Consider the following 10,855-nt stretch of genomic DNA (forward strand, 5'->3'; position numbering starts at 1 on the left):
TCGGCTACAATCTCATCAAACTCCATAGCTGCAAGCATTCCCCATCAACTCCATATCTCAAGAAGGACAATTTACAATTCTCACCTCTAAAAGTCGAATTCAAGAAAGCCTTGCATCATCAAGCTCAAAGTCAGAACACAAGAAAAAACTCCAAAAAGCCTTGTATGAAATATCAAGTTCTCATGAGGATGAATTCGCTAATGAAAATCCAGATTATGGTCCTAATCTTCTGAGTTACATACACACATGGATATAAAAGAATCTTTTAGTATATGTGGACGTCATCCTTTATAAAACATCCACCTATTTTAATTATTCAATAATATTTGACAAAACATTCAGCCACTTCAATTATTAAAAAAGTGTATATATCACGTTATCCAAGATATATTCTCAACTTCAAGCATAATTTAATTAGATTTAAAGTTAAAAAAGCCTCCTGTAAATAAGTCTTTCATTAGAAGAGACTAAAAGAGCTCCCATTTTAGTATAGGTTTATTATTGTACAGCCAAACTCATTGTTAATGTTGATTGGAATGGTGAGATAATGATTTTGCTGGCTTTGGAAGTAGGATATATTCATTTTTTTTTTTCATGGTAAAATGACCATTATATCCTTCTAAAATAAAAAGTAATGGACTAGTGGAGAGGGTCACTTTCAAGTATTCCTTTTCACATGCACAGTGAAAAACTGAAGTGTCCTTGCATTTGAATTGTCTTTGCCCTTGGTCAAGGGGTTTTGTTTTTGTCTTTTGTTTCTTGTTTTTTTTGTGATTATCAAGTTTTGATAAAATGCACTTTAGTATTTAGGTATATATATTATATTAATTTTATTTATAAAAAAAACAGTTGCACATGTAATTTATACAGTCACGCGTTAGTACTTTTGTTTTGTTTAGACAACACATGAGGTATCGTTTGACAGCCAAAACTCTAGCTTTTATAATTGTGTTTTTATCCTTGCGATATTGCCGATCAATATCTAGAGAGCTCATGTGGTAATAAAAAGTTAGATTTTGAATAGCACTTCAATTTATTTTTTCTTTTAGATTTGATTCCTTTTCTTTTTTATTGTTATTTCCTTTATTTTAGATTATCCATGCATTTAAAAATTTCTTTCAATTTAATCCTCATTTGGTATTTTTACATTTTAGATTTGATCCCTATTATTTTTATTTTTATTTTTAATTATTCTCTTAACTAAATTATCTTTTCAATTGCATCCCTCAATATTTTATATATTTCTCTTAATTGAATTATTTTTTTCAATTGTATCTCTCAATATTTTAGTTAGTTTTGTTTTTATGTTAGATTTGATTCTTATTTTTTGATTTATTTTTATTGAACTTTTTTTCTTGATTTCATCCTTCAATATTTTATTGCCTTTGATTTTTTTTTTCTATGTTCTTTTTCAAACAATTGATTTTTACTGGTATCATATTCCTATAGGGTTATCCTGATCTCATGTGTTAGGTCACGAGTTTCGTGTGTTAATCCAATTTTGCATGTAATTATTTTTTATTTATTTGTTATTGTTTGCCTAATTTTTTTATTATATTATAAAATTAATCAAGGTTTAACATCATTATCTATTTTTATTATTATTATTTTAAAAACCCAACTATCTCTTGAAGATATTTTTCATAATTGAAAAACATGTTTGGTCCGATCCGTGGTGTTGCGCGGGCCACCACTCTGGTGCGTTCTAAAGGCATAGGAAATTCATACCTTATATATATTCAATTGAAAAATTACATTCTCTCTGGTTTATGAATATTAATAAATGGAAAAAGAAAGCTTTCATGTTAAAGAAGAAAAAAAAACTTTGACATTTTATTTCCAAAATATTGTTCCAATAGATTTATGGTATGCCAATAGCACCAGTTCAAAACACAATATATATGTCCCTTGTAACAACTTTTATACCCTACTTGTTACTTGTTATTGTGTATTTGCTTGTGCTTCCACTTGTGTTTAATTACCCTCCAAATCTTCCCTGAAAAAAATTAACTTATTAAACCTTCCAAGTCAAGAAACTATAATCTTCATATTTTTCCAATTAAAAAATAATTTTACAATGAAAACCTAAATAAGATCATTTTTTATATCTTCCCCTTTCAATTTTAGTTCATTATAGAAAAAACTATTGAAAAACAAGATAATTTTATATGAGTTTATTCTGATTTGACATTAACTCTGCTGAAGTAACTCATAATGAAGATGTAAATAATCCATTTTTTTCAAAAATACAAATTTAAAAGGTTTTAACCTTTCAAGACTTAATTGAGTCAAAGTCCCTACACCTTGAAAGATTTTCTTGAAACTACTAACCTCAAAGATATAATTATTTTGATTATCAACGAGCTTGGTTTGATTTTCTTTTTCTAAAACCATGATCATTTATGGTTCATCCATTTTTGATAAAACATTTTGTCCAAAAAATTTACCAACTTGGTTCTCAAACAATTGGTGGAAATATTTTTTCTTCTATAAGTGAAATCCTCCCATAAAAAATCACACAATAATTGGAATTGTTTATAGTAAAAATGCCTTCGAATTCAATTCCCGTTTCTTTGTATAATTTCATCTCTACCTTTGGTGTCTCATGCTATCTTGGAAATTTCATTACAATGCATGATGTAAATAAAGATAATAGTTACTCTTCAGATCTCATGGGATACATCAAAGTCAAATGATGGATCCAATTCAGAGAAACTCAAGCTTATTGCTACAATCTCAACAAACTCCATAGCTACAAGAATTCCTATCATCTCCAACTTAAAAAAGACAATTTACATTTCTAACCTCTTAAAATCGAATTCAAGCAAACCTTAGCATCATCAAGGTCAAAGGCAGAATACAAGAAACACTCGAAGAAACCTCGTATGAAATATCAAGTTTTGATGAGGATAAATTCACTAACGAAGATCCAGATTATAATCCTGATTCTTTGAGTCAACTTCATAGTGTGTGTGTGTGTATTGACGTCATCCTTAACAAAACATCCATCCACTTCAATTATTCAAAAAGTGCTTATCACGTTATCACGTCATCATGACATATTTTCAACTTCAAGCAGAATTTATTTAGTTTTTAAAGTTCAAAAAGCCTAATATAAATAAGTCTTTCATGTACTCTAAACGCAATAGCAAATTCACACCTTACGTATATTCAATTGAAAAATCAACATTTTCTCTTAATTTATGAATATTAATAAACGAAAAAAAAAAAAAAAAGCTTTCATTGTTAGAGAAGAAAAAACCTTGACATTCCATTTCAAAAATGTGACGGCAATAGATTTATGGGTATGCCAATAGCACCAGTTCAAAAGACATTTCTATGGTCCCTTTGTAACAACTGCTATACCCTACCATTTAATTACATAAAAGTAAGAGAAATGCTAGTGTTTTGTTAGCAGGAATCCCATAAAAAAATAATTGCAATTTTTTCAAAACTTAGCATCAGCTGATGGCCCATGGACTTGACGCGCACATGGTTCCGACAATTATTAGATGTCCCTCGGAAAACGCTGCATGATGAGCGTTTGCATTATTGAATATTAAAAATACATTTTAAAAAATATTATTTTAATATTTTTCTAAATAAAAAGTATTATAAAAAACCACTATCAAACACTAAAACAAATGTTCAAGGTTGCAAACGACCAATGAGGAAACGATTGAATTGGCAAGGACCATTATCCAACCAGTTTGCCAACTGTAAGCAATTAGTGCGCACAATGTCAAAATCAGAGTCATGTGAAGACCCAAGTCTTCACAAAAAAGCAAGTCAATGGAAAAAAGCTGGCCTTTCACTCCATATCCAGAGTTTGAAGCCTTCTTAGCAGTGACGTCTATTTAGTGCTCTTCAAACTCTGTAACAGAAGGGTACAGACAGAAAGAGATGAGGCCTAGCGTAAGTATTGAATTCCTCCGGTGGCTCTCTTTAACTATCCTGCTGGTTTCTGTGATCACATCTGCTTCTACAGCTGCCTTTCTTGAAAGCAACTCGAGTCCCATTTTCAATGCCACAATCGGTGAAGGTAATGAAGAGGAGTTCTCTATGGAATCTGAAGTGCATCAGAGACTACTGGCCTCTCAGGGTAGCTATATTGGCTATAGGAGTTTAGAACCACAACCGATTTGCAATGCACAAATATATGGCAACTGTGCAAAACCGATCAATCCTAACACTCGGCCTTGCACTTACTACAATCGGTGCAAACGTGGTAGTTGATCGAGGAAGAGGAGACAAAGGGGTCACTTCTTTATCTGTCCTGTGTGGGTTTCGATTTGAATAGCCACCCATAGAGCGCAAGGTGAACCAGTCCGTCTATGTGAGCTCCACCAAGATGGGTGGGATCAGTTTGCTCTACGTTTAGGGTGACTGTCTGAATCTTTCTTCTTTCTTTCTACTCATGCTTCCGATGAGTTATAACAATAAAATTGTATGTACTTTATGATGATTAATAATTGAAGAAAATAGCAAGCAATTTGCTTTGTGGATACGATGTCTAGTGATTGTCTTTCTCGTGCACTAATTAATGGCGAAGCTTCCTCATTAATCTATTGCAAGCTGTGAAGTTGAAAAAAAGATCTTGGAATGTTCACAGGTTTGCTTAAGGTGTCCTGTTTGTACAAGATAAGAACATCTGCTAGACCTATTCAATGTAGAAGACTTGGATTTTCCTTAGGATTGAAGTGATTTCAGCATGATTTTTTCAACAATGAAACTCAATTTCATTTCATTTATTATTCCAATTATTTTTCATCCACCGAGAACTCCATTCATTTCCCCTCAATTATGGAAATCAAGCCTTAACAGGATGAGAGAGAACAAATTGCCATCTCCAGGGAAGAGAAGACAGCTTGCCTCTTCTTCACTAGTGCTATTGATTTTATTCGGCACCAAGTATGTCGAGAGGTAAATCCATTATTTCTTCGATTAATGGGAAGAAAGATTTCTCATTACCACCAAGTTTTTGTAGTAATTAAGCGATTGCTATACCAGATGAGAAGATTTTTGGTTTTAAAACTCAGCCCAAAAAGGCACACTCATGAACCAAAAAAGAAATAGGTCGATCCTTTGAGCCTCCTATTAGTTCCTGTGTAAAATTTATATATATATAACACCAAAAACAAGAGCATTTTATCAGTAAGACAGCATTGAAGAAGAATAATAGAAAGGAGTGAATGAGACTTCATGGATCTGAGGCGAGTGAAAGGGCTTCTCATGAGGAACAAGAACGATGTTTCTTATTGAAGACTGAAGCAAGGCCAGCCTATAATGAAGATGTGTGTATATTGGACAGAAGGCATCGGTGAGGATTATATAGACCTTGCACTTGCGACAATCATTGTATCAAGGCGGTGACCATAAGGAAAAAGAAGCTTTGCACCTTTTGAATCCTAATCTCGGAGCTGTGATTACTGCATTTGTTACGGTGAACACCAACCTGAAATACATTCAACCTCGTTAAGAATATTAATCAAATAAGAAATTAAAATTAAGTGGTGTGTGTGATCTTAATCCAACAATGAAAAAGTTAAGGAAAAAAGAAAAGAAAAATAAAGTTTCATAGACTATTCAGGCGTCTTTATTGCAGAATTCAGAACCACACAATGGAAAGCAGCCATCCAAAGCTGACTAAGTACAGCGACCAATATGTCCCATTAGCCATATCGTCGAATTTTCTACTCCCCCGGGCTTCAAATATATTATTGGATTATTCTCAACTTGAGCAAGTATACTACTGTCTGGAGACAAAACGCCACCGATCATCTTCCCTTAAATCAAAATCTTTGCATTTAATGCATAGGTTTTCTTACTCCCAACTTTATTCCACAAAAGAAATAGCATAATGTCCATCTTCATCGCTCTCTACCTTCTCCCTCTCCTCCATCTCTTCCTCTATGTTACTGCTACTAATGATTACAGCCCACTGATCTAATACTCTTAACTGTGGTGCATCCTCTAAATTGTCATCTCCAGATGGTCGCAGTTGGGATGGTGATTCCCAGTCTAAGTTTGCTGCCTCTAACCCCCAAGAAGCCTCATCTGTGTTTTTGAAGCCTCCACTCAAAACCCCTCTGTCGGCCGCGTCCCATACATGACAGCCCGTATTTTTCACTCTAACTTCACTTACACATTTCCAGTCTTGCCTGGCCCAAAATTTGTGCGTCTGTACTTTTATCCAGCTTCTTACCCAAATCTTGACATATCCAAATCCTATTTTAAGCTTAGTGCCAATACCTACCAGCTACTAAACAACTTTAGTGCCTCTCTTACAGTTTCTGCTATAAGACCTCCAGTTGACTACTTCACCAAAGAGTTCATCATCACCGTGTGGGACGACCAGAAGCTTGAATTAACCTTCATTCCGTCTCCAGCATCTTTTGCCTTCATTAATGTATCGAAATCGTTTCCATGCCAGACAGCTTCTATGCTCGAGGAAATGATAATTCACTGACCAATGTGGGCAACCGCCCCTTCTCTCTGTATAACACAACTGCGCTTGAGACAGTTTATCGACTGAATGTTGGGGGGAATATATCAGCAGCACTGGAGACACTGGAATGTACAGGACATGGCATGAAGATTCAGGTATCTCTTTGGAAAAACTGGAAACACTCCATATGTCCCAGGCGTCAAGAATAGAGTACACAACCAAAACGCCAGCTTACTCCGCACCTGTTCTGGTATATAGTACTATGCGTTCAATGGGTCCTGAACCACTTCTTAACAAGAATTACAATCTCACATGGATCTTCCCAGTTGATGCTGGTTTCAATTATCTCCTTAGACTCCACTTTTGTGAGACTCGAAAGGAGTTCAAAAGTGTAAATCGACAGGTATTTTTTAATATTCATCAATAATCAAACAGCACAGTATGATGCAGATGTGATCCAGCATGAGCGGTGGCAACGGCATTCCAGTTTACAAAGACTACAGCGTGCTGGTCCCTCAAGGGAGCCAGAGCAAGCAGGACTTGTGGCTCGAACTACACCCTAACATGGATCTGAACCCTACTTATGCTGATGCAATCTTGAATGGCTTGGAAATATTCAAGCTGAACAGAAACAGACGGAAATCTTGCAGGATCCAACCCTGAGCCAACAGTGGCTCCTCCACCAGCGAACAACATCCAAGTCTACAAGACAGAAGAACGGGCAAAAGATCATCAATACTTACGGTTATAGCCATCGTTGGAGGTTCCATAGGTGCAGTGTTTGCTTGCTCTCTTATTCTTTATTTCTTTGCTTTCAAGCAGAAGCGAGTCAAGGACCCTAGCAAGAGTAGGAAAAATCCTCCTGGACTCTAATATCACAAACATCTAGGTCCACGACTACAATCTCTTCATCACTGCCTACTGATCTTTGCCCGACGGTTTACATTTTTCGAAATCAACGAAGCAACAGGAAACTTTGATGATCAAAATATTATTGGTTCAGGGGATTTGGTACTGTGTATAAGGATACATTGAATTCGGTTTCATCGCAGTAGCCATCAAACGACTAGATTCATCATCAAAGCAAGGGACACGTGAGTTCCAGACAGAGATTGAGATGTTATCCAACCTGCGCCACCTCCATCTAGTGTCACTGATTGGATACTGTGATGAATCAGGCGAGATGATCCTTGTATACGATTACATGTCAAGAGGCACTCTTAGAGAACATCTATACAAAACAAAGAACTCTCCTCTTCCATGGAAGCAAAGGCTAGAAATATGCATCGGTGCTGCAAAAGGGTTGCATTATCTTCATTCTGGAGCAAAGCACACAATCATTCACCGTGATGTGAAGTCAACAAACATATTGTTAGATGAGAATTGGGTGGCTAAGGGTTTCAGATTTTGGGCTGTCCAGATTGGGTCCCACTAGTACATCCCAAACCCATGTTAGCACTGTAGTTAGAGGTAGCATTGGATATGTGGATCCAGAGTACTACCGTAGGCAACACCTGACAGAGAAATCTGATGTTTATTCATTCGGTGTGGTTTTGTTTGAGTTGCTATGTGCAAGGCCACCAGTGATTCCAAGTTCAACCGAAAGATCAAGCAAGCTTAGCTGACTGGGCAAGAAAGTGTTACCAAAGAGGAAACCCTTGATCAGATCGTGGATCCACATTTAAAGGCGAGGTTGCCCCTGTCTCTTTAAATAAGTTTGCAGAGATTGCTAACAGTTGCTTACATGGGCAAGGAATTGAACGCCCTAAAAATGGGTGATGTCGTTTGGGGCCTTGAATTTGCATTGCAGCTTCAACAAACTGCTGAGAACAATGCCAACAGTGTAGACGGGATCAATATGGAAAATAAAAGCTCATTTCACCACATCAAGATGCCATGACCACTGATGACGATGACATGTTTTAGTGGAGCGGAGTCACATTCAAGGAGCACTGTTAGCACTCGCGAAAGTGTCACCCAAAGTGATCCAGATCAAAGAGCAAGGGGTGTGTTTTCTGAAATAATTGACCCAAAGGCAAGATGAGATTGAAATCATTTCTCAATGTGACTGCTTAAAAATATATGATTCGCAGCTTGCTAGCATTAGATCATGTCTATATATATATAAACAGTAGCTTCAATTTGTTATAAGTGGAACTGTGTCACTGTAGAATCCTGAGCTTGTGTTCTGCATATATCCATTATATTGTTGTAGCTTGTGTTTTTGCATAAATCCCAAGAAACAGATGGTGTAGAAACACATTTAATTCAGACTATTAAGGGTTCGCATTGCTCATAGATATTGATTTTCCTCAGTCGAATTTTCTGTGAAATATCAGTGTTCCAGACACATACAGTGCCCCCAGATAAACTTATCATTCATAGCCTCCACTAAACATAAATTTAATTAGATTTTGAGCTGCTCTGCGCTATTCTCATGCATTAGATTGCTATTCCTAGCATTCCAAAACAAACACTTACAGATTGATAATTACACAACCAGAAAATAGAAAAAATCAAGTAATAGTTATTGCTCATTCCATAATTCTATCACATTACAGCAACCCGTGATGGGTTGTGTTCTCTCGTACATTTTCAGTTTTCCTGCACCCTCCTCAATATTTCCGAAACTCGTTTGAGTATCCTTCAGATTTTGACAATCGATATTGTCTGCCTTTCTCAGCTTGTAGTGTTTTTCTTTTCTTTTTTTCAGGAAATATAGACTTTTTATTATAATCACGTTCTTGAGGGTACTTTCTTTGTAAACTACCTTAGACGAAGTCTATAATATTCGAATGGATACTGCCAACGACTTTTTATTATAATCATGTTTATGGGTACTTTCTTCGTAAACTACCTTTGACGAAGTCTATAATATTCGAATTGGATACTGCCAACGACTTGGAAGTCTTGCATGAGCTGAGTTGCAATAGCATCCGCTTTCAGCTCATTATTTCAAAAAAAAATTTCTTGAACACACATCCTTCACGGTATGCTTCATAGCCACATCTGATTTTGATATCTTCTCATAAAAATCACTAATTAAAAAAAAATTGCATTTAAATCTTTTTCTTTACCGTCATTTTCATCATCCTCGTCAAATTTTTAGTATTTGATTCTAGTCCACAAAAAAACTAGAATTATCAAAACAATTAATTTCAATGTTATATTCATCCCAATTAAAAAGTTATTTTCTTACTTTTATCTTTGAAACAAATTCTCAAAATTAACTATAGATCCATGATTACTTTTCTCAAGATACCCTAGGCTACTTACCTCTGCCAACTAAGGGGTTAATATTGCAATTTTTTTGTGCATGTCTTATATCATGTCAAAATCTCTTTTTAATTTTGTAATTTGTTTTTACATGTTTTTTATCACCATTGTTTAAACATCTCTTTCTCAAGGAAAATCTCTTCATCCCTTTTTATTTTAAGCATGTCGTATTCTACTACATCTTCTAGTCATAGTTATTTAAGCACATAGCAAGCAAATAGCCATTGATATCGTTGGACTCTAATATCAACTAACAAGAAACAAAAAAAAAAAAACAATAAGCTATAAAGACATAATTAAAGCCCAATAAAATTATATCACAAAATTCTAATTTATAATTTTATTACTGAATATTTTATGTTCATATAGTCTTCCTCACTAAGAGATTTACAACTTCTTAAATAAACCTAAAAAACAAACCTAAACAAACTAGAAAACTTGAAGAAAAAAAAAAGTAATAAAAAATTCTAAATAAACTAGGAAAAATAAAAAATTAACTTCTTACACTAAAATAGAAAAATACATTAAAAATAAATAAGAAAATAAATAAATTTTCCTAAAAAATCATCCTTGTTGAAGCTATTCATTGTTTAGTGTCAGATATTGTGAAAGGGGTAGTAAACTTTCAATAAAATTTAGTTTCATATTTGAAGGTTCACGTCAGTTTAGTGTTTCAAGATGTGTTATTGGGATAGGAATGGAAAATAAGGAACTTATATAAAAATATATTCTTAATGTATCACTTCAGAATTTTTAAATTGATAATAGAATTTGATGAATACAAATAAAATAAATCTAAAACATTCTCCAAAATTGATCCAAAAAAAAATCCTCTAAAAGAGAAAAAAAAAAAGCTCAGAAAACACCTAAGAAACACAGCTCGGGCTATTTTATATTGATCAAATATATATTATTTTCAGTAGAATACAACTTAAAATATCATAATTTTAAAATTATACTTCAGTCTCTCCTCTTCACAAAAAAAAATAGGATTCATGAGTTATAAAATACACCATAAATCTTTCATTCTCTATGTGTATATTTTCAGAGTATCTCTCTCTAAAATATTATTGCACCTTCTCTTTCTATATAAAGTTACTAACTTTACCATCGGAGAATTCCCACGTCCAT

General features: G+C 34.4%; 1 pseudogene; it reads left to right on the forward strand.

The window, feature by feature from the left end:
- The first annotated feature begins 3,903 nt into the window (after nt 1-3,903).
- On the forward strand, nt 3,904-8,650 carry LOC118029385 (putative receptor-like protein kinase At5g39000; annotated as a pseudogene).
- The last annotated feature ends 2,205 nt before the right edge of the window (nt 8,651-10,855 follow it).

This window comes from Populus alba, chromosome 17, assembly GCF_005239225.2.
Source record: "Populus alba chromosome 17, ASM523922v2, whole genome shotgun sequence".
Lineage (NCBI taxonomy): Eukaryota > Viridiplantae > Streptophyta > Magnoliopsida > Malpighiales > Salicaceae > Populus > Populus alba.